The 25307-nt window shown below is 39.1% G+C and overlaps 1 protein-coding gene across 4 annotated transcripts in view; it reads right to left on the reverse strand.

The window, feature by feature from the left end:
- Nucleotides 1–25307, reverse strand: part of C3H8orf34 (chromosome 3 C8orf34 homolog) — a 163278-nt gene that overhangs the window by 132707 nt on the left and 5264 nt on the right. Inside the window, exon 1 of one of the 4 annotated variants that reach the window (XM_048938927.1) lies at nt 13621–13665. The exons of the other annotated variants lie outside the window; for them this stretch is intronic. The gene's annotated coding sequence lies outside the window, so the exon portion shown is untranslated. Of the gene's footprint in view, nt 1–13620; nt 13666–25307 lie in introns of those variants that run through there. 4 annotated transcript variants of the gene reach the window in all.

A 25307-nucleotide genomic window follows, 5' to 3' on the forward strand; every position in this document is an offset into this window, starting at 1 on the left:
TTACAAAAATAAAGCTCCTTTCTTGATAGCAGCAGTCTGATCTGACTCACAATATGTTAAGTAGAGAAAAAACCAAAAAAATAAGAAAACAGACCAACTATTCTCAATGAAGCCGCCTCTGCACTAACAGTAGAATAAAAATGGCACAAGATAACTAAAGCTGGGATTCATTTCTTATGAAAAATTCAAGAGAGAAGTTTTGACTATGCATGAAAAAAGCCCTGCAAAATGTTTACATGCCTCTAAAAATATCATTACGTTTTTTGCCTTTTTTCCCAGTTTCACCTAATTCAAAAAACAAAAGGGTTGACTGTCTTTACAGTATGTCTTTCCATGTACATTGTATCTTAATGATAGTGAATAAAAAGTTATAACAGACTGCGTCTCCAGGATGCCAGATGAACTCATCACACATCATCTTTTCCTCCTATCTTATGTTCACTGCTACAACTTCTCACTCCGTGTCTTTTTCTACATCTTTTTGCCCTCTCCATCAGTGGCAGTCCCTCAGACTTTCCCCTCCAGCTGCCTAACAGGTGAAGAAGCATGTCCAAAGGTCAGTACGTATTAATTCCCTTTGGAGTCGCGAGAGATGCACAGAAAAGAGGTGAAAGGGAACTTGCATGACTACTACAGATCCCCAACAAGGCTTGTGAAGAGCTTGGAGAATATGCCCTACGAGGAGAGACTGAAGGAACGGGGGCTGTTCAGTCTGGGGAAAAGGAGGCTGAGGGGAGACCTTACTGCTCTCTTCCAATACCTGAAAGGTGCTCACAGTGAGAGCAGGGTTCGTTTCTTCTCACTGGTGACAGGACGAGGGGAAATTACATCAAGTTGCACCAGGGTAAATTTAGGTTGGATATCAGGAAAAACTTCTTTACAGAAAGGATTGTTAAACACTGGAATAGGCTCCCCAGGGAGTTGGTTGAGTCACCATCCCTGGATGTGTTCAAAAACCATTTGGATGCGGTGCTCAGGGATGTGATTTAGCAGAGGGCTGTTAGAGTTAGGGTAGGTTGGTTAGGTTGAGGTTGGTCTTGATAATTTTTAAGGTCTTTTCCAACATGAGCAATGCTATGATTCTAACAATTGGGTAAGTAAGTTAATTTCTGCTGCTTTCTCACTGAATTGTCCCAAGTTAGGTTCTGTCCCACCCAGAATGCACCCTTAGTGGAGGGAGGGAAGAAAAGGAAAAAAAAAAAAGGGGGGGGGCAGAAAGGTGAAATAAGCTCCAGTATAATTCACGTTATCATTAGTTTTAGTAAACTACATTGCTAGACTGCTAACTGTAAGAAGTTATCGATATTTCCAAAACAGAGATTCATGCACACATTAATAACAGCGTGAAAGATCCTGCGGAGGGAGGAGTAGTGCAGGAGGGAGTCACAGGAGTGAACTACAAAAAAGAAAAACACCTGTATGTCAGACATAACTAGTGACTGAATATATTAATTCTTTATTAAGAGAATAATTGTTCACTGTTATGCTGTCCTGAGGTCCTCTACTTGTTATTCAACATAGCCTCAAAATTCAATTTCCCTGTGACTGTCCATGCACCTAATACAAATTAAACAGTCTTCATAGTCTATTAATCACAGCCCCAATTACATAGAAGCTCTAATTAGCTGTGTCTAAACGTACCTACCAGGTTATTAAGTTAATTAAGAGACATTCCATCTTACCTCGTAATTGATAACAGTAAGTAGACAACAATCACAGGTTTTAACTATATAGACACCTACAGAGTATAGTAGAGCATGCACAGATTTTGGCAGTACTAAGTTCTCACTTCATGTTTTAAATCAAATGCTTAAAGTTGGCAGAGTAAATTACCCTCAAAAGATGCCTGTTCTCTCTCTTCTGACCAAATAAAAAGACAAGAAGGCTCAGCTTAAAATACAAGGTTTGGAGAGTGTTCAGTTCAAAAATCAAATAATTACATTATTAATTAAATACAGTAGTATTCACACAGTTGTCAGCCATTGAAGAAGCCAAGGGAGTCCAGAGAGCTGCTCAGCCAACCAGACAGCATATGGCCACTTATGATAAGAATTGCTCTTCAGGCTTCACTGACTATTGACTGCATTGCCCACAACAGAGCTCAGACACCTAAAAGACAGGCAGATATCTACATGTAGGTTTGGAAGTCACTTCATTAGGCTTAAGTGAACACAAACTCTAAAACCAAGTGAAAACCTAATTTTAATAGAGGCTTTTAGTGATTGACATATTTGTTCCCTAGAATCTCTTTCTGATTTGTGCACTAATAACTGGAGAAAGGTTTTCCCAGGATATTTACTTGGAATTGATTTTTAAAATCTTCAACCAGTTCTTTGTTTATCCAAAATGACTCATCTTGGCCACTTCAGTCCTAGGTATATTTAATGTCACAAATCTGCATTACACACTATGGCACATGATGAAATACAACTGGAACAGAAAGTGTTAAGCTGGTATCATAGCCCTCAACTGGTGCAAACAAATTTCCCCCAAAGGTGTTACTGGGAAGGAAAACTGCAATATGGACAAGTGAAGAAGGTAACATTCTCAGACTTCAGAAGTCTTGGACAGCCTTGGATTTAGATATCTATGTATCAAGCTGCTTTATTCATATGTCAAATCAAGTCCTGATACACAAATTTGTTTAAGTATTAGTTCATATAATGAGAAAAAGAAGAGAGATTCAGAAAACAAACATCACCAAATAACTAAAAGTCCTCCTTAGACACACAACTATTAGTTACCTTTACCAATTCAACACTAAAAGATCAATTTCTGGGACTGTTACTAATCATACATATGGAGAGCCTCTGGAGAGCAAAACAGAGAGAATATTGCATCCACTACAAACCCACAAACCCGCAAATCATACAGTCAGTTCCTTGAGTTGGATGAACTAGTGCTGTCTGATACAAATCCAACTCATGCACATAATGGCCAATAAAATACACATCACTGATCCTACTGATGCAGAAACAAAAAACCTTTAGCATATATGAGCTCCGGTAGACAGTTCTGAAGTCCCCCTGAGTAATATCATAATAGTTTACCAAAACCACTGCAAATGTGCATGTGCAATATCTATCTGAAATTCTTACTTTATTTTTCCCTTTGAGAATTTCTTTTACTTATCTTATTCTTCACATTTCAAATATCTTTGTCCCTAATCAATTCTATCACTTTCAACCCCACAAAATAGCTTCAAATACATTTACACTTTGGCTTTATTTCTGAAAGTTTCCCTCCTTTCAATCATTCTAGATAAGAATGCTGTTTACAGGGAGATAACCAGTACTAGGTTACTCCAAAACATTAACTACTTCACAGCAGCAGAATGAAAGTTAAAGGTATCATCTCTTACATGCCACATGTCAACAGTGCCACTTTTTCTCCCCCAGTTTTCAAATCACAACAATTTTCAATAATAGCTTATATTTTTTTCCACAGCCCTCTATCTCTGCATAACAATCTCACACTTGTGGAAGCTTACTGTATCATTATCTGGACTCAGCAAGGATTTATCAAACAAGGGTAGTTCCTATTGCAGTAGACATACTGTTAGGTTTATCTCAAGTGTAATTCAGAAATATTCATCAGTTTCCACCCACTCTATCAATCAGACAAAACACTTCATGATTCAACCAAGAGAAAATAAAAACCCCTGGTTGTCTGAAAGGTTTGCAGGATGTGTAGAGAGGAATACACACAGATAAGGGCTAGGAAAGAGTACCACAACCTGGGCTGATTTCCTTAAATTAAAGCACTAATTACAACTGACTGCACACTCCTGCCTTTCGTAACACTCAGTTACGAGTTACAGTTGACTTTCTCCGATCAACTGAAGAAATCTTACTCCAATTTCAAGGAGTAAGGTGAAGTTATATCTCCTTTAGTGTTCAATGATTCTGTAACTGTTAAAAAAATTATATTTCCAGCTTAAGCTTCACTGACTGTTCACACCTACCTAGATTTTTTTTTTTTTTTAATTATTATTTTTTGAGGGAGGTGATACTAGGAATTAAAACACTAGATATTTTCATGGCTGTCTCAGGTCAAACCCCATCCAGAAACTAAGCATCCAGCACCATTTACTCATTCCTTTACCTACAGAATGATGGCGGGAACTGGAAGAACAAAGGCAAGAAAAACTTGTGGGTCAAGATAAAGATAGTTTACCCCTTAGTTTCTACTGCTGAGCATGACATTATACATTCTGGAATATCCCTTTAGCCAGCTCAGGTCAGCTATTCTTACAGTGTTCTTTCCCAGTTTCTTACCTACTCCATCTTATACACCCAGAGGGCAGAGCAGGGAGCAGAGACAGCCCCAATGCTGTGCCAGCACCAGTCAGCAACTGCTACAGCATCAGTATGCTACAACCACTGCTTCAGTCCAAAGTCTAAAACAGAGCACCACACGGTCTGCTGTAATGAAAATCAACTCCATCCCAGCCAGGCCCAGTACAGCTCCACACAGTAATGGTTATTAAGAGTTTATAACCAAAGATTAGACAAAGGCAGTAATTGGAAAAAAAAAAAAAAAAGAATGGTACATTAAGAGACTGAATTGGAAAAGGATTTAGGCTTAGATCATTTTGATGCATGGGAAGTAAATAACTATAAACTCAGGTACATGCATAAAATGCCTTGATGAACTAGATCAGTGCTTTAGGACTGAAGAATTTTAAGCATTTCCTACCTTCCAGAAGCCTACCCCCCAAACTTAGGTCTGTTTTAGAATTTATCTATGCAAACATTTTGAAAAATCAATAAAGTAATGCAACTACCAACCACACGTTGGCTGCTTTTCTCTCTTTATTTTGTTTTGCTTTAAACTGCGTTACTTATTCCAGTAAAGTTTAAAAAAATGCAAATGTATGTTTTAAAATTAAATCACACATTGGATATGCCACTGATAAATTATTTAAAAAAAAAAAAAATCATCTGAAACACATGCATCCCATTTATCAATTCTAATGCAATTTTCTGGTTCTTATTTTCAATATTCAGGGGAATTAAACTGATTGATTCACCAGTGCTTAAAGAAAATTAGTATGCAGGACATGACTTATTACTTTTTTCCAGTGAGAATCTCATTATAATGTCTACCCATGATACCAGAAATATGACATTGACAAACTTGGTCTAAAAATTAAGAGTTCCAATTTCACATTATTTAAAATCCTAGTTCTCAATACAGCTACTCTTAAATTTTTCTGGCAGAAGTACCACCAAAGTCCAGAGTCAGGCAACAGCATAAAGCTAGTAAAAGTCATACCCAACCTCTGGGCAAGGCATATGCCAATCCCATTCAATGCCCAAACCATTTGAGAGGTAAATTGACTTGTTTCCTACATTAAAATATTTTCAAAATATGAAAGCCCCTGTAATACAGTACATTCTCTTTGCAAGGGGGCGGGGGCTGGAAGAGCTCTGGGTACAGAACCACTTTCTTTGCTCTGTGAACAACTGTTTATATGGGTTGACAGTGATAGGACAAGAGGGAACGGTCCACAAAAGCACCACAATGATCATCTAGTTTCAACTCTCTGCTACGTGCAGGGTCGCCAACCACCACACCAGGCTGCCCAGAGCCACATCCAGCCTGGCCTTGAATGCCTGCAGGGATGGGGCATCCACAACCTCCTTGGGCAACCTGTTCCAGTGTGTCACCACCTGCTGAGTGAAGAACTTCCTCCTAATATCTAACCTGAACATCCCCTGTCTCAGTTTAAAACCATTCCCTCTTGTCCTATCACTATCCACCCTTGTAAACAGCCATTCCCCCTCCTGCTTATATGCTCCCTTCAAGGATTTATATATCCTCTCAAGTGTATATTCATGAATGTATTCATAATATGCAATCCAAATCCCACATAAAACATACAAGAATAATTCCTTCTGTTTGTCAATGACATTTATTTGCTGTAAAATTACTTTGACACATATTTGATATTACAGGCTGCAACGTATCTTAGAGTAACAAATGTGCATAGTCCATGAATTTTCCATGTAAGCCAGTCCTCAAGTCAATATCCTTTACACATTTTAAAAAATATGGCTCTTCACATATGTGAAACATTGACCTTCAAAACGAACAAGCTACATTTTCTCCACTTCATATTTCATCATTTTAAAAACTTGTTAAAATTTCGCTAGCAGTATAACAAAACTGGTGATGAACAGTCACATCAGAAAGGCCTGATATTTTACTTGGACCATTTCCTTTGTGAATAACAGTATTGGAATAAAGAAAAAGCGACAATGTGGCATTTATGACATTTACATATCATCTGTCAGTGTTGAAAATTTTGCTTAAAAAGAGATTTTCTATGAGTTTTGGAGGTTTTTTTAAATCATTTTTATTTTAAAAGCTACTAACTGTATGCAAACCCCCAGCACTCAAGGCGGAACACCAGCACTGGGTAGAACCTTCCACTCTTCCAAAGATTTCCTGAATAAATTATTGTATGTTAATGGCACATACCACCAGAGAAATATCTCACTGGAAATTGTTTTGCAGTCACCCATCCAGCAATGAAGAAGGAAAGAAAAAACACACAAGATTATTGGGTGAGTTCTGAATGTGTGTATCAGAACCCTGCACTATAGGATGCACCTACAAGTGCTGTGGGAGCTGGCTGATGTGACTGGGTGGACACTCTACATAGCATGTACTCAATTGTAGCAACTGTAAGGAATGCAGAAAGGCTAAAGAAAGGAAAAATGTTGATCCTATCTTCAAGAAGGAGGACCCAGGGAACTCGTTCTTCAGCTTCACCTCAATCCCTAACATGGTAATGAAATAACTAATCCTGAAATTCATTTCCAGGCACATGAAAGAGAACAAAAACATCCAGAATAGTTAGCATGAATTCAGTCAAGAAAAAGTCATGGCTGACCAAACGGATAAGCTTTTATAATGAAATGGCCAGCTTGATAGATGAGCAGAGACAAGTCAATATTGTCTTCCTGGACTTCAGAAAGGTCTTCGACATTGTCCTCCATATGACTGTCAGAAAGAAGCTAAAGTATGAGCTGAATGAACAGACAGTAAGGTAGATCAAAAATTGGCTGAACAGACAAGCCTAGAGGGTCATAGTAATGGAAAGTCTAGTTGGAGGCCAGTAATAAGCACAGTACCCCAGGGATCATTACTAGATCCAGTCCCATTTAACATCTGAATAGTCTGGACAATGGGGTACACTGTAGTCTCAATACGTGGATTTGAGGATGACGTGAAACTAAGGAGAGTGGCTAATTTACCAAATGACCATGCTTTCATCCAGAGCAATATTGACAGGTTGGGTTGACAAGGATTTTAAAAACATCAAAAAGGAAAAATGTCTTGCACCTAGGGAGGAACCCAGGTGGAAAGCGGCTCTGCATAAAAAGACATGGAAGTACTGGTAGACAGCAGGTTAAAAAGGTGTCAGCAGTGTGTCCTTGCTGTTACGAAGGCTGAATGTATTTTTGGCTGCGTTAGGCAAGGTATCACCAGCAGGTTGAGGGAGGTGATCTTTCCCCTCTACAGAGCATTGGTAAGGCCACGCCTGGAGTGATGTGTCCAGTTCTAGCCACTCCAGTACAAGAGAGACATGGACACACTAGGGAGAATCCAGCAAAGGCCACAGAAGTGATAGAGGAACAGGAGCACGTCTCCTATGAGAAAAAGCTGAGAGAGCTAGGACTGCTCAGTGTGTAGAAAAGGAAGCTCATGGGGACCTCATACACATTTGAAGGGAGAATGTCAAGAAAACAGAGCCAGGCTCTTTGCTCCCTAGACAAGGGCTTTTTATAAGAGCATGTAGCAATAGTACAACGAATTGTACTAGAACTTGCAGTTCGAGAAAAATAAATTATGGCTTGATCACAGTGCTCAAATTTCAGTGCTCCATTTCAGCCCTCTTAGGCCATCTTGAGGATGTCACCCAATTCATGCTTCCAACACAAGCTGAAATCACATCAATTGCAGTAATTAGGTTGCGCCTTTAATATCAAGTTTTGAAATTATTCATTAAACCAATCATACACTGCCTATAAATTTAAAATTAAAAATAATGTTTGTGCACTTACATATCCACTTTATTTAATCAGTGTGCTTATAATAAATTTATTTCTGAAGTTTAAGCACAACCTAATGGATAATTTTTATCTAATGGGTTTGGAATTTTTTTTTTTTTGGAGCACGGCTTATTAGAAGCGAGTGAATTAATCTTTTTTATTTTCAGTTAAATCATTTAAAATTAAAGTTTTTATTACCAAATTTCAAATAATAATTATAATAATTTTAAGACTTCCAGGCTTACAAGTGATTGTACTAGGAAAGCTATGGACCAATAAAAGATTACAGAATCAAAACAAAGAGTTAAGGAAAACTTAGCTATCCAAAGCTAAAATTGGATCTTGACAATTTCTGTAGTACTGATAACATTAGTATGACTTGAAAATACTCCAGATACATAAACTGAAAGCGAACCTTTGTAATCTGATGTATCTTCAGAATACACTTATTTTATCCGAACACCTCAGGATCAAACAAAGCCAATCACAGGGAAGTGACCAGAATCCAAGATTGCTTTTTCAAGATAGCTGCCTGAATAACTATGCTACAGTCTGCTGACACTCTCCTGCAAGGAGATTCAAGTCTGATCTACAGGCTGAACAGGACACTGAACACAGGATTTCACAGCCTCCAAGCAAGTGAAAACCAGAAGGATTCTCTGACCACTTCTGACTGTACTGTAAACTCAAAAAGCAAGCATTGATCAGCATTTTTTTTAAATGACAGCAGATCCTAATCTTCTAAACAGTGCTTTGAAAATAAATAATAAAAATATTTTAAAAGAAATCCACATAAAAACACAAACCCTAAGAAAAAAGCTTTTTTGTCTTCCTAGAAAGCTTCAACTCATGCTTTCACACAAATACAGTGATATAGGGTAGAATGCTATGAATTATAATGAAAATAAAAACTGTGAGTAAATAGTGTTGGATTGTGTGGATTATAGGTGGAAAGTACCTTTGAGTTTTAGGTTAGCAAGAACAAAGCCTGTACTTGGCCTGCATACAAAGTTGTGGCAAGCAGCCTCAGCTGTAGGAAGGAGAGGTGATAAAGTGCAGTGCACTGATGTGGCAAAGTTTTGGAGGCAGTAGGGTGGGCTACAGGAGTCCCTCCAACAAGCAGAGCCCAGCACTGCCCCATGCCAGAAAAGAGCCAGCTCCAGGTGCTCCAAAAGGGACCTGCTGCTGCCAGACATGAGCCACAAGTGATGCTGGGTGTACCCTGTGACAGAAACAGCCCTGCAGCCAAGGACAGTGCAGAAGGAGGGCCAGAGGTGGAGTAGAAGTTCCCTGCAGCTCAGGAGAGGCCCACTGTGAAGCAGAGCTCCACACACAGCCATGGAGGAGCCCATGGGGAAGTAGTGGATGTGGCTGAAAAAGCCACAGCTCATGAAGAACCCCCATCAGAGCAGGTCCCAGGATGGAGCTCCAGCCTGCAGAGAGGAGCCAACCTTGGCCAGGAGAAATGGGGGAAGCTGCTATCCATGGAGACCCACACAGCCCTGAAACGTGGGCCCTGTGGTATGGACCCATGTTGGAGTAGTGCTTGAAGAGCTGCAGCCTGTGGAAAGCCCACATGAGATCAGCTGGGGAAGGATGGCATCCCATGGGAGGGATCAATATGGAGCAGGAGCACAGAGTGACTGTAGAGGAGCAGCAGAGACAAAACGTTATGGAGTGACCACAGCTCCCGCTCCCCAATCCCCTGTACTGCTCAGGGAGAGAAGGTAGAAGAGAGTGGATGGGTGGAATGTTTTTTTTGTTTGTGTTTAGTTCTCACTGCTCTATTCTGTTTGTGGAGTTTCTGGATCATCATACAAGTACTAGCAACATAGTATTAGGGTCTAACAGTGTCACTGACCAATCAAGGACGCCACAGACATTTCTCCATTTTGTTATTAAAAGCACATCCTTTTTTGAATGACACCCTCCATGACCGCTGCATTGCTGTCCTTTTCAAGACCTGTTTGAAATCACATAACTACAATCACAGAAGCATGAATGCTATGGCATATTTTTAAAGTTATTGCCACTCGCACAAAAAAAGCTGCATTGCATTCAGACATTAAAGCCTTATTTTTAGTGGAGCTCTGACCTGATGATAATTCCACAATAAGAAGTTTGCCTTGAAACTGTCAATTGAATGTCTTTCACATGTGTTCTACAAGTACCACTGCATATATACAACATCTACTTTACTCAAGGTCTATAAAAAGATAAATACAAAATAATGCTTAGATTCTGCTTTCCAGTTGTATAGCCAAAGTTATCAGCTATTTCTATGCATTAAAACAATTTTATTTTTAATCTTGACCAAGAACATTTAAATAATTCACAGAGAAGTTTGAGCCAACAAGTACAGCAAGAAAAGATGGAGAATGGGACTTACTAGGGTCCTGGATTGCGAAGTTCCAACACAGATGTGATCATACCAAATTCTGCTGTCAACACAGCTTAATCCCAATGTCAACAGATGCTCCATGCTGCTCAGAACTTCCTTAAATTATGTCATGTGGAGTATTACCAACTCTTGTTGATTATTGTTGGTAATAGTCAGTCCAACGACAAGTTTTGTTTATAGACTTTGAATAGATGAATATCTATTCAAGACAGGCATCTTAATTTCCTTTTATTTACCTGAGAGAGATTGACTTGCTCTCATAAGATTTCATACCAATATTGAAATCAGTTTTTTAAATAGAACTAAATGCTTATTATGCGCCAATACAACAGAGATGTCTGAACTGGAAAGGTCAGAATTTGTTGCCGTAGAAAAATCTGGAAATTCAGTCTCATCACAGCAGAACACAGACGTTTCTTTTACACACCTGCAGAATTTATGCACTGTACTCGGGGCTGAAGCTCCTTAAATAAGGCTAATGAGTAATGACAAGGATATTTTAATATCGCATGTTAAAAATACAGGAAGTTATTTCACATAAAAGCAATTACTTGACTGATTCGAAGCTAAGTGTATCCTTTTTCCCCCCTTACAAGACAGGTCACCCCAATTCGCCTTCTAAAGGTAACACAAGATACTATGCATCTTAACAGAATAATCACCTGCAAGCTGATACCTGAGTGCTCTCATTGCACAACCATGTTCAGTTTGGTTCGACACAGCTCATACACTGCGCTCACTGCAAATGAAGATTACAAAATTCTCCTTGTTTACTAAGTAATATCCAATAAAGAGCTCACTATTTACCCTTTTATTTTTTCTATACCCCAGGGGATCTTTTGTCTTTTTATGTACTATCATCTATTACATGCTACCACCTGATACTGGAAACTGCAATGGTGTCAGCGTAGCTGAATATGACCTCAGCCCCATTTTGGAAGACACATTAGTAATTCTAGTTCAGTTGGAAGCAAAATCCACCTGCGATTGCTTCCATATGCACATTTATCATCCATCAGTTCACCCACAATTACTTGTATGACTTTCCTCATTAGCGAGCAAGACGACAGAGAAATTGCCTTAATTATATCTTTTTTCCCTTAATGTTATTTTTAAAGTTCTGACAGATTTGTAACACGCTTAGCCTTCATGGATAATCACTTCACTTTGAGTCAAATTAAAATGGATATTTCCATGCTTAAAGCTGAGAAACTTCTGAGAACGAATATCTTGTCACAGTCAAACTGCAAAACAAAGTAAAGATGGGGCTCATACAGGAAAAAAGAACAAACCACCACATACACATCCATTTTGACCTAAGCAGTGCAGACTAGAAGGATCGAGGTTTAGAGTGTAACGTGAACACTGAAGAATCAAGTATGAGAGAAGCAGAACCAGGGGAAGGGTAAATTAACACTGAGAGCAGAGCTGCCCATGGGCCACCTTCTGGGCTTCCCAGACTATCTCCTGCTAGCACTACCAAGTTCTTTGCTCTGCCTGAGCCCTGAGAAAGTACAGTCATTGCCTGTCTCCATTTGCAAATGGTCCAAGCTGCCAGAGCAATCCTCAAGGCCTACTGAAGACAAACAGTAAGCTGTCCAACAGTCTGCTCTTATGAACTAAGATCTGTACTTGCAAAGCAGGCACCCAGCCTACCTTCTGAAAAGGCATGCTCATACTGCCAATCCCTCTAGATCCCCCGTTTGCTTACCTGATCTACCAGAAATCACATGCACAATGTGTCTGGACAATTTCTAGCGCTGAATGGTACCTTTCTGCTGTTGCACCCAGCAGATGAAAATACAGTGATAATGGAGTTTTTCAGCTGATGTAGATTAAATTACATATAGGAAGGATAACCTGTTACCTTCCTTTTGCACATCTTGATACACAGCCAGAAAAAGCCACCAGGAAATAAAGAAATAAAAGGCATAGAAGGACAGAAGATGGCAACCATGACTCAGTAGTCATAATATCACTTACCTAAATAACATTTAGCTCTATTCATGTAAGAAATTACTAATTTTATACTAACTCTGAAGGATGTAAAAAAAATATTTTGAACACTGTATCAGGACAGAACATTAATTATTTCCACATCCAAACATCAATTCCCTATGTAAAGACACATTTACACCATCTCACATAGAATTATTATTTGAGTGTCTTTTTCACTTAGGTTTGCCTACTGGAATCAGAGCAGAAAGAAAAAAAAAAGCCTGTAACCAACACAAAATTGCATTTACATGGGTGGCATTACAAATCAAAGAGAGGTCTAATCACTATCAGAAAAAAACAGCAGTCTCTTCCCCTACTCGCATCCCTTCCAGACTCAGCTCACTACAAAGCAGGTTTCTTCCTCTGAAGCACTATGTATGAGAGAAACTCATTCCTATAGGCTTTCTGCATAGAAAGAGGCACAGGTGCACTTGCCTCAGACAGGACACTTCCTTCCTTGCAGGTGAGATGTCCTAAAATTATGCCCAGAAAAATAGCATCTCCCTTCAGCAAGGCTGCTCAGCAGAAGTGAAAGAATACTGTGTCTGTTGTACTCCACACTGGAAAATATTTAACATTGGACATGGCATACAGTAGATATTGGACATGATTTAACTGCAGAGATGGTCCACTGCCAAATGCACATTCTCTACAGTTGCGTGCTTGTTGCAGACTTTGCTTCAGGTTGGGCCTGTATCTGTGCCTTAACTGTAACAGCAAATAACTGGGTTCAGTCCTACCCATTTTTAAATGGCTACATTTCCTGTTTGTTTTTCTTCTGCAAATCTCGCTTTCTATGTTAAAATAGTCGAAGTTAAAAGAAGTATCACACTTTGAATTGCTGAAGCACACTATGTTTTATATAAATCACAGTAATCAAGTGTTCTTAAAGCATATTCCCTAACACTCATAAAGATTGTCTTTCAACTGGAATGTCATTATTTGAATAGTTTTTGTGTAAGGCATATAAATAATGCTTAAGTACTTTCTTAAACGAAAAAAAAACCAACCACTAAAGTCAGCCATCTGGTAGAAGGCACATAAAAGCATTCCTTTTTTCCATAAGTATACATACACACATATATGATACAGTTGGTGTTACAGCTGGAAAGATTATTGCGATAAAAACAGGAAAACAAGCAGAGAAGGAATGCTCACCTGTATCCAAAGATCTAGGTTCACAACGAAGACTCCACAGAGGAGGAATCTCCAGAAAGAGATTCTTCCCTAGATGCAGTCAGCCCTTAAATGGGGTCTAGAAGTGCAGCCAGGCTCCACCCCTTCCAGTCACACAGCTGAATTGCCTACACCTGTGCTCCCGTGGCTGACTCAGTGCTTGCCTCAGGTGATCAATCAGTGGCTCAGGCTGTGTCTCAACAGTTCCCATACACTGTATTACTGATATACACCAGGATTTTTGAACAATTCAGAATTCAAATGACAAATTGTGGGTTGTCTAAAACCCGCCAATAAGGGTTGATCCCAGTTCTCTGCAATAAATTAACTTCATCAGGCACCTAAACAAAGTCCACCTTTTTCCACGTCAGCATCAGTCAACAGAGCTGTTACTACTGCTTCAGATTTAAACAATACGCTCAGTACTACAGAAATTTGGAAGTACTTTAGAAGTATGGATCTCACAATTATCTTGATGTTAGAGAATATCGGAAGAAAAAAACCCTCAGTGTTCCATTAAATCTAGAGTAAAAAGATACAAAAAGAACTTTTTGATTATTATAATAGACCCTATAATTACAGGGATTTACAGATTCCATTTTCTGTAATAATATGGTAAATTTTCATACGCTCAAACATTAGACCTGGGAGCGCATCTGAAGCAAAAGGTGTATTATTGAAGTCCTCTGTGTGAAAATAATTGCATCATTGACATTCATTGTTGCTTGGTGAACATTTACAGAGACAAAGAGCGGATGAGAGCAGAGTTAGGTGGTGGGTGGTGAGTTTCAGCTGGAGGTGACCAGTCACTGTCACCTCTCTGGTGCAGAATTTTACAAGCATAGCACGCAGCCTCTTGTTCATTGCTGGTAAATATGCATAGCAAATGGTGGTGGCTACACTGAAAATGAGCGTCTTGAAGCTGAGAATGTGCTCTATCAAATATGTGCTCTTTGTATCTGTTGCAGTTCCCATGAAAATAAAAAGGAGGCATTACTTTTGGAAGGACCGCTGTATTCTATATGCAGCCCAAGACAATTCCTCTTCACTCAGTGCAGCCCAAGTAAGCCAAGAGGTTGGACATCCATGGCCTAGAGCTTGCAAACACTACTGGTCAATGCAAAAGAGAGCCATGAAGAGAGAGGATGGGATAAACGCCATTGATAGTGATGGCTGATGTTTCCCCCAAAGGATTTATTGTTTTGTTCTCTATATTGTCAAGCCACAGAGACAGCCTGTAGGAGCTTAAAGAGACAAGAAGAATATCAGTTCAGCCAAATTGGAAGTATAGCTGAAAGTCAGCCTATCCCAAAAACACTGCAGCTGGCTTTAACAAAACATTTCAGTCCAGTAAATTGAAAGATTTAAAGGATCAGCACTTTTCAACAAGAACAACAACAAAAATAGAAAAAGATATCTAGCCAGCTTTAAGTTGCCAGTCACCAATCGCTGTCTTCCAAAATGATGCCTACACATTTTACGTTCTCAGATCTACTTACACCTGCTCATCATCACATCATTATGAAGGACTTTAAAACAGCACATCTTACATTTTAAGGACACACATGAAAAATAATGCATGAAGACATAAGCTGAAGGATGAAGGTCCCAACTACTGCTAATAGTATTATTGAATCCTTCTTTTTTGTACCTCACAGTACAACACTTACTGCTGGAAATGAAAATCATTCAAATTCAGATTCATACATAAAAGGAAAATTGGGTAATTGGGAAAAAAGCTGAAACAGTCATATAGTTTTACCTTTGTGATTTTCTCATAGGTTATTCATGATTCATTCCATTAAAAAGATCCTGGAATGCTCAAATCTTTATGGACACTTCACTGAAGTAAGAAATCTTAACAACCTCCCTCATACGAGCTATCAACAGCAGCTGAGAACTGCAAACTATGTCACTATTGAGCCTGAAACGAGGGGATGTTAGATACTTCTGTTTAGCCTCTGGGAGGACAAGTGCACTGGTTGCAGAGGCTTAAAGCTGACACCATAGCATGCCCACACATAAAGCATGCATGAGATAATGGGGACAGCTAAATAAATATCAGCTTACACAATCAGGATACTCTTTTCAGCCTAAGTTATAGGTTAAATAAGCTATACATATGATCACAATAGTAAAGCAATTTTTACATTATGCAGAACACAAGCATGAAAGAAGTTATAAATATAACTTTAATACTCTGCAGTAAAAAATATAGAAATTACTGAGTAAATATTTAAAAGAAAAATAGGCAGTAAAAAGGGGACATTTTTAAAAAGACATAAGAAATTATGTGTTCCAATAATTACATTACATGGATCAGCCTACTGAAATAACTTTCTGGCTCAAGCAAGGTAATTTCAGCATATAAAGCAAACTAGTTTATTTCCAGAAATCTCCATTTGTGTCTTGAATACCTCCTGTCACAGACCACTTAGTCAATGCACTCTCACTAACTTATACAGGACACTAACTGCGATATCCACAAGCTGACCTTTCGGTTAAGTTTACAAACAAATGATGAGAGGAGCTTGTCTTACAAGAAACATTCAAGAACATTCACAGATATTTAAGTAAGTATTTGTTGTGGTTCAACTTCTCAGGCAGCTCAGCACCTCATGGCCATTCACTCACACCCACTCATCCTAGCAGGATGGGGAAGAGCAGCAGGAAGGAAAAAAAAAAAGGTAGAACTCTTAGGTTGAGATAAAACTATTTAATAATACAGAAGAGAGAAATAATAGTAAATATTATAAGTATATATTTACAAAAAATGTCATGTGCAATTCAGCTGCTCAGCACCTGCTGACAGATACCCAGCCAGGCCCCAAGCAGTGGCTGCCCCCCTACCAATTCCCTCCAGTTTTATAGTTTCCACATGATGTCATAGGATATGGAACACTCCTTTTTGGTCAGTCTGGATGAGCTGTCCTTGTTCTCTTCTCTCCCAGCTACTTCTGCCATGTCAGCAAAGGGGCTGGGGGCAGTAAGAGGAGCTGAAACACCCTTGGCTCCATGCAGCACTACTCAGCAGCTACAACATTGCTGTATTACCAACACTCTTTCTCCTAAAGCCAAAACACAGCATCATACCAGACACCGTGCAGAAAATCAACTCTGTTTCTGCTAAAATCAGGATACTATTACCGTGCTGATTGAGAACTTTCAGTTGATAGTAAATGTAATTTTGAAGGGAACGTATCTGAATTGTACCTTTAACCATAGTTCAGTTCATCTTTTCTCACCAGAGACTTCCACCATCAAGACTACAACAGCTTAGGAAACACAAGAAGTACTTCACTTTTCAAAGCTGAGACCTGGGTAATTTCAGAAGACATGCTCAGGTTTGGATTGCAGAGCTATTTTTAATAACAGTCAAAGCATAATTAATCTCGTTTTCTTTTTTTTTTTTTTTTTTTTTTTTTTTAAGAAAACAATGCCTGCAAATCCCTCACATATGTTTTTGTTTGTTTGACGCAGCAAAGTAACCTCCCAACACTGACAGTGATTGTTCAATTAAAGCTTGCTGATGATTTGATTGCTATTAATTTAACGTTAGACTAAATCTGCCTGGTTATGAGTGAAGGCCTTACTCTTGCATATTAGAGGCTCACTAGCTATAGAAGAGCTGCCTGTGGGAACACAATGTGCTCACATGGACTGCACTGCAGTCTTGAGACTTCTCATTGCTCTGGCCACACTAAATAGGAGAAAAGGGAACAGGATTTTTTGTTATTTTTTTTAATGTGTGACACCAATTAATGAGATTAATAGCACTGCCAGAAACTAAGGCATATATCATTCAAATTCAGATTCATATGTAAAGGGAAAATTGGGTAATTGGGAAAAAAAGCTTAAACAGTCTTATATGGATGTTTGGCTGGCCTTGCTAAAGATCTCCCCTGGAAACAGAAAGCAGAAGGGCCACACTGAGCAGTAAAAAGCCCTAAACCATATAAAAGCTATAAGAACCAGAGCAGTTTGCAATCTTTGTGCAGATAAATAAGACAGATAAAGGAAGGGGAAAGACGAGCAGAGAATACTACACGTGACCAATGCAGAAGGACTACAAAGGCACAAGTAGGAAGAGAAGCCAAATAACGGATCACCATCTCCATTTAACTCCTGCACATGTTTATGAAAGGAGTCAGGAAAGGAATTTTTTTCTTTTTCAGTGTTTAAGTGAATGTTAAGTGGATCTTCATTTTCAACTTCATTCTTATCATTTTTCTATTATCACAGAAAAACATGTAAGCAAATAAATTCTCTTTTCTCATTTACCTCTATTCCTTTTTCACCCTTGCTGTCTTCTTGTTTCAGGCATTCTTGCTTCACAGGATAAGAAATCTAAATTAAATCCAATGCTCTACCAGCTTAGTTCTCTCTGTGCATCTCTTCAGTCCATATTGGTAAGTCTCCAATTCAGTCTTTGACTCCAGATAGCTTCACTATCCTACACTTTTTAGACTACAGGCATTATTATTTACAGGCATTGTAATGAACTAGGGCACACTTAGGAGAAGCTCTGAAATATTATGTTTTCCCTGGGGACTCTAAATCAATCAAGAGTATGTGTCTTAAAAAGCCACTGAGCAAACTGCAGCCTGCATTCTCTCCATGGTTAGTCTTGAGAGAATTCATCCTCAGAGCAGTTATGGGCAGTGCTTCATGATAGCAGACCAAGGGGCTTAGGCATCTGGAAACCACATCCTTTTCCTCAGCTTGTTTCTCTGGACATTTCTGCCTTGTCCTGAAGGAAAGCAATTTGAAAAATACTTACCTTCCTGAGTATCCAGGTAACACTGAGTGTATTGAGCATGTCATGCCCAAATGGCCTGGGTACATGCAGTTACTGCAGGCAGCATCTGACAGAAATGTAGAACCTATAGCAATTAGGAGGATCTCCGTCCAGCACACGTGGAATCCTCAGGTATGTTCCCAGTGCTTCAGAGTGTCTGTGCACAGATTGCATGCACATACAGATTTCAGCCTGAGAAGTTCCAGTAAATACAGTCACAGAATCCAGTAATAATCTATCCTCTTTCTTTTCTTTTGCTTCAAATACAACTTAGTCACACCTCATCCCCAAATTTCATCTCTAGAAAGCTATTTACCTCACAAAATTTATTTATTCTAACTGTCCAATCTGTAACTACTTCCACAGGTTCTCTCCTAACATCATCTGCATCGTCTGTTTTCAATCCTATAAATCATTTCCCACATCTCCACAAGAGGTAGATTCCACTTACCTCAACTTCTAGGAAGGATCCCAGCAATATGGAGCAGGTTTTTTATGCTTTAGTACACTAAAAGAAACTTAAGGAACTTAGAGTTTCTTCCAGAATTCCTTTCTTCAACATACATGACTGACCAGAGAAATTCTTCACCATCACTGATTTACCTCCCCACTCATACAAACATCAAAGACACAACACCTACCAAATGCAACACAATCTTGGTAAAGGAGGTTTTGACACAACAGCCAGTGTTAGTTAAAGTGCTAAGGACACTTTAACTGGCAAATCTATACCCAAGCAGTATTGCCAAGGTCAAGCACTAAAGACACTGCAAAGCATACACATTTCTTTAGCTACATTATTTTTCTTTGTATTTGCCTCTCAGCAACAACAAGCACTAAGCACTAGAACTTTTCATAAAGAAAAAATAAGAAACAGAACAGAGTCCAGGTGACTGTAGGGACTAACACTATTAGAAAAAGAAAAGTAGTGCACATTGGCATTGGAGCATTAATCTTTGTATCCTGCACTTCCCTCCCATTTCTCATCCATTCTCTCTTGCACGTCCAGTGTACTCACATGGTCCATTTGCCCTAATCCATTGGGCCATCTTCCCTCATTATTTAGTTACTCACTTCCCACTGCTGTTCCTTCACAGAACAAACCAGGCTGGGCTCCATGATATTCTCCTCACCTCTGAGGAATTGCACCTTTAAAAGGCAACAGCCAAGTGAAGTTAACTTCAGATCCTTGTATACTGAGCTGAGTAGTTAGACCTTATGAAGTGATAACGGAGATCACTATGCCCCTCTAACAGTTCGGTGTGGCAGAGGAAGGCAGTTGCACTCTTCTCCTTCCTCTCACCTTCTGACCACTTACATTTTCCCTCCTGAACAAATGGTGTGTACCTCATCAGCTCACATGCTGAGCCACCAAGTTAAACCATAGGAACACTCCTCGCTTGGCAGTCTTCCTTTTCTTCCATTTCCACTGCCCACACTGGACAACTGTGATAAGAATGAGACAACCAGCAGTGCTGGAACACGAATAGCTAGGAATGAGCAGCCAAGGATGAAGACAAACAGGACCAGCAGTAATTGGTCTTTAGATCAGCCTCAGAACCTTGGGGCTCCAAGTACTAAGCAACTCCAGTAAAACAAGCTTTAAGGGAAGGGAAGATTTAATTAAGAAGGCTCTGACACAGCTGAAAGTCCTAAACTCTCATGATTCAGGCCCAAGACAACAGCTCCTCCAGAAACCAACAAAAGAGCCTGATAGGCTTATTGTTCCAGCTACTAGAGAAATCTGTTGTGTGAATAGAGTGATTTTACTGAAAATTGCAGGGAGCTAGCAAAAAGAGGACAGAGAAAAATCCGTCATGTAAATAAGTGCACAAGAAGGTAGCAATTTCCACTCTCTACACAGATAGAAATTTTGCAAGAGGTGACTGATACAAAATAGTCTTCTACTTATGGATGAACAAGTTCATGTGTTCTTCATTTTGTACAAGCATTTCCTACAAATGTAACACATTTTCTCACACAGCTATTTGAAGTTAAGCTCAAAACTGAGGTGTTTCAGTGGAAAATCTACATTTAATGCAAACATGATACCATCACTGTATACGAATGGTGAAAGAAAAGTGCCCACAATAACAGAAGAGCAAATCAAGAGAAGTGTCCTAACTCCAGCCTACCAACCTTGACTGAGCATTTTAGATGGAACTAAAAATAGACATTCTGTGAAACAGAGTAGTCGTAAGAGAAACTAACATGGCATGAGATACCACAAATTAAATTTAAGTCTGTCAAAAACATGTTTGATGCAAGTTTTAAAAGGATATTACTCTTCATACTGAGAGGAGATATGGATGTTTGGGTGGCCTTGCTAAAGACGTAGGTGTCCATTTCATCTGATAGTGCCCTTTTCCTACATCTCAGAATTAATTCTTCATAGAATCATAGAATCCTTAGAGTTAAAGATGACCTCTAAAGGCCATCTAGTCCAACTCCCCTGCATTGAACAGGGACACCTACAGCTAGAACAGGTTGCCCAGAGCCCCATCCAGCCTGACTTTGAAGGTCTTCAGAGATGGTGCACCCACATCTCCAGGCAACTTGTCCCAGTGCTTCACTATCCTCACTGTAAAAGACTTTCCTTATATCCAACCTAAATCTCCCCTCTTTATGTTTGAAACTATTTCCCCTTGTCCTATCACCACAGACACTGCTAAAGAGTCTGTCCCCTTCCTTCTTATACAGCCCTCCTTTAGATACTGAAAGGCTGCTATCAGATCTCCATGCAGCCTTCTGTTTTCCAGGCTGAACAGCCCCAGCTCTCTCAGCTTACCCTCATAGGAGAGGTGTTCCACTCCTTGGATCATTTTTGTTACCCTCTTCTGGATGTGTTCCAACAGGTCTGTGTCTCTCCTGTACTGAGGACTCCACACCTGGATGCAGTACTTCAGGTGAGGCCTCACCAGTGCAGAGTAGGGTAAGGCTCCCCCTAGGGCCAGAGTTAGGATTAGGTTTAGTCACCATCAGTATGGTTAGGGTTGTTAGAGGTAGGGTTAGGCTGTTCTTAGAACCAGAATTAGGATTTCGGTTAGGTTTGGGCACCATCAGCAGGGTTAGTATTTGGGTTAGACTCTGCTTAGGCAATAGGATTAGGCCAACCTTAGGGTTGGGTTTGAGTTAGGATTAGGCACCATCTATAGAGTTAGGGTTATGTTCTTCTTAGTATTAGGGTTTGAGTTAGTGGTTTAGGTTCCCTTCAGGGCTAGGGCTATGGTTAGGATTACATTTAGAGTTAGGCCACCCTTAGGGTTAAGATTAGGCACCATCAATAGGGTTAGCATTCAGGTTGAAGTTAGGTTCTGCTTAAGGTTAGGCACCATCAACAGAGCTTGGGGTTTGGGTTACAGGTTGGTTTTGTGTTAAACCCCACTTAGGATTAGGATAAGGATTTGGTTAGGACTAGGGTTAGCATTAGGCACTTTCAATAGGATTAGGGGTTATGGATAGGCTCCCCATGGTTATTGTTAGGCTTCCCTTGGGGTTAGACTCCTCCTAGGGACTGGTTATTTGGGAAAGAAATGGGTTTTTTTGCATAACAATAAGATGTTATGACTCCAAAGAGATCTACAGAGGTGCCATGGAGCTCTGATACATGATAAATCCCTGCTTGCAGAACAGAAGACCTGCATTTTCAAGTAACAGGAAATATATTGGTACAAACCAGTTATGTAGTTTGAATGATAGACAGAGAAAAGAGGTTATCCCAGCATACCATAACAGTTTAAAAAAAAAATAAATAACAAAGAATAGGAGAAGAATAAAGAGGGGTTCACCAAGCAGCAAACAGGGGTGGCACATCTATTGAGGGAATTAGAAGCATCAGATAGGCTGTGAACCCTGGAGTACTCCACCAGAGAAAAAGCAGGCAAGAGAATTCATGCCAGGAAGTAGGAAATATAAACCATTATATTTCTCTGATCTGATGTATCTTTTCTCAAGGTTGCTTGCTGTTACAAAAATATGAAATAAATTGTGATTCATAGCAAATTCTACCTAAGCACCGACTACTGAATATGAGCATTTCTGACAGAGTTATGGTTATGATTTGGGTTAGGTTTAGAGATATAGGTTTGGGTTAGGGTCCCCTTAAGGTTAGAGTTTGGGTTAGGCACTGTAAGCAGACTAGGATAAGGCTCTCCTGAGGGTTAGGATTGTTAGGGTTAAGCACCATCAACAGGGTTAGACTCCTCTTAGAGTTAGGCACTACCATCAGGATTAGGTTTAGGGTGAGGTTCCCCTTCGGGTTAGGCTTGGGCACCTTCAGTAGGGTTTGGGTTAGGGTTTTGTTTTCATCAAGTGGTCGTTGTTTGTCATAACCTTCAGTGATATCTGAAACAGTACACATCCTTCATCAAGATGCCAACATTTTCCCACAATTCTATTTGAAAATGGTTTTGCTTCCAGACCAGTTTTAATTGTTTTTCATGGTTTTACATACAGAAATATCACATACCAGTAGAGAAGATATTCCCCTCTCATATTTCACAGCTAGAAAACTAAGAAAGCATCTATCTGTACAATAGGAAGAACACAATACAGCAGATAACATCTCATTTTTATCAGAATATTACAGACATTAAGGAGTTCAGGTAGCCTTTATTATAGTCTAGACTTGAGACGATATCTATTGCCCCTCACTAATATACTTAAAGAAAGAAAAAAGTAGAGAATCACCAGAGAAACCACAATAACAAGCTATCAGTCTCCACCTTTTTTTTTTTTTTTTTTTAATTAAAAAATTAAAAACAGACAACCTTCTCCCTTTTTGTCTCTGCAAAATCTGCAAAGCGAAAGCTAAATGGAAACCGAAGGTGTACAGAAGGTATTTCATGGAATTGCAGGTTACAGGAGATCACGTAGGAACATGGCAACAAGACAAAACTGCAAAATAGCAACAAGAAGAGATAATGAGGAATAAAGAAACACATTTGGCCACTGGAGGACTGAACATTCAGTGAAAAGATGTGAGTATTAAAAGGATGGAAAACAGAATGGAAAAAGTGGGAAGATGAAAATGGAAAAGAGTATTAATTAGACCTTCAAATTAGAGGCCAGCTGTAGAAGAAAATGCTCTTTAATACTATGTTTCTAACTCAATTTTTTAAATCTTTCAGTTTACGCAGTACCACTTCTAAAAGAAGGAAGCACTAACAGGTATCATTCTATGTGCATCTAATTAGCCAATGTCAAAATAAAGAGGCTAACAAATCCATTTGCTCTATAACAGTGAAGAGGCAAGGTGCAGCACACATTTCTACTAAGGAATTCAGTCTAAGATATTATCATAGAATGGCCTGGGTTGAAAAGGACCACAGTGCCCCTGTTTCAATCCCCCTGCTATGTGCAGGGTTGCCAACCACCAGACCAGGCTGCCCAGAACCACATCCAGCTTGGCCTTGAATGGCTCCAAGGATGCACCCAAACCTTTCAGAACTGTATTCCTACCCAGAAGCTCCAAAACCAGAAGGCTGAGACTATGCCAACCCTAAGTCCAGACAGGACCTAGCACAATTGGAAAAAAAATATATAAATCAGGAACTAAAAAGTAAACATTCAGAAGAAAAAAAAAAAAAAAAAGACCAAGTTAAGTCCATTGCCTTTTTTTAAAAAAAAATTATTTCTTTAATATTTGACATTTACATTTGTCCTTAGCATCAAAAGATTGGATTACTCAGCCAAAAGAAACAAAATAGTTTAAGAGCTTACCTCAGGTTTAATTAATACTATGCACTAAATCTAATCCAAAACTTGAGATGGACTTCATATCGCAATAAAAAGCAAAGAAAAAAGAGCTGCAGTAATAGGCTTATTTTAGTTCAGATTGATTCATTACTAGAAATTGTCAGAGAAAAATTCAAATCACCCATTGTTCCATTGCATGTCCTACAGCAAAGACACCATTTTATTTTAAACATGAAAAAGCACTATTTCCAGAGCTTGGCACTGAGTTGTAAGGCTCTGCTGGCCCTTGATGGTAACCTACTCAATTGACAACTATTCCGCAGTCTCACAGCTATTTATTTTTATGGTAATATAGTTATACCTGCTGCTCCATCTCAAGAAACAACGTAACTGTCATTTTAATAGTCTAAAAGCATTAAACATTAATACAACAAAATGTAGCTATTATACATCTCTCAGTTTATAATGTCATATTTCAGATTCGGTACTTCACATTTGTTTATTACTATTAGACAAATAATTTCACTTTAATTCTTATTTCTTTATGTCTCTTGTGTCAGAAAGAACTTAGTAAAAGCCATTAAGAAAACTCAAATTTCCCCTTTAGTAATGTTTTCACCACAGTGAAAACAAGCTTTATGTGACTACTGTGTATGTTTGTGACAACACAAATGTATACCCATATCTGTAACCTCATCTCAGTAGTTTTTAAAACCTTTGACTAATTTCAGGCAAATTCCCAAGGAGTAAATAGCACAAAAACCCAAGTTCCTTCAAATGGCATAAAAATCACCTGGTAGCAGGACCAAAACATGCAAGTTCTGTTAATTGAGGAAAGAACTCTTTTCTTAAACCCCATTCCAAGCAGAGAATAATTATGAATGCCTTGTCCAAAGGCAGATTACTGACAGCACCTTGCACCTCAGTGGTCACAAAATCCAAGCAAAAAGCTTAAAGCCATCATGCATTGAATTGTTCGTTAACAGGAAGGAGTCTATCATTTTCATTAGGGTATTTCACTTGTTTTCCCTTAAAGACAACTTTACCAAGATAGCCATTTTCATGCATAATGAATAGGCAGAAAAGCAAAGGATATCTGTGCATTATTTTTTCCACTTGACTTTCATTCCTCCATCTTTTTCCTCAATGCACACCAAGGCTACCACAAAAACGT

Source organism: Lagopus muta, chromosome 3 (assembly GCF_023343835.1).
Source record: "Lagopus muta isolate bLagMut1 chromosome 3, bLagMut1 primary, whole genome shotgun sequence".
NCBI classification, from domain to species: domain Eukaryota; kingdom Metazoa; phylum Chordata; class Aves; order Galliformes; family Phasianidae; genus Lagopus; species Lagopus muta.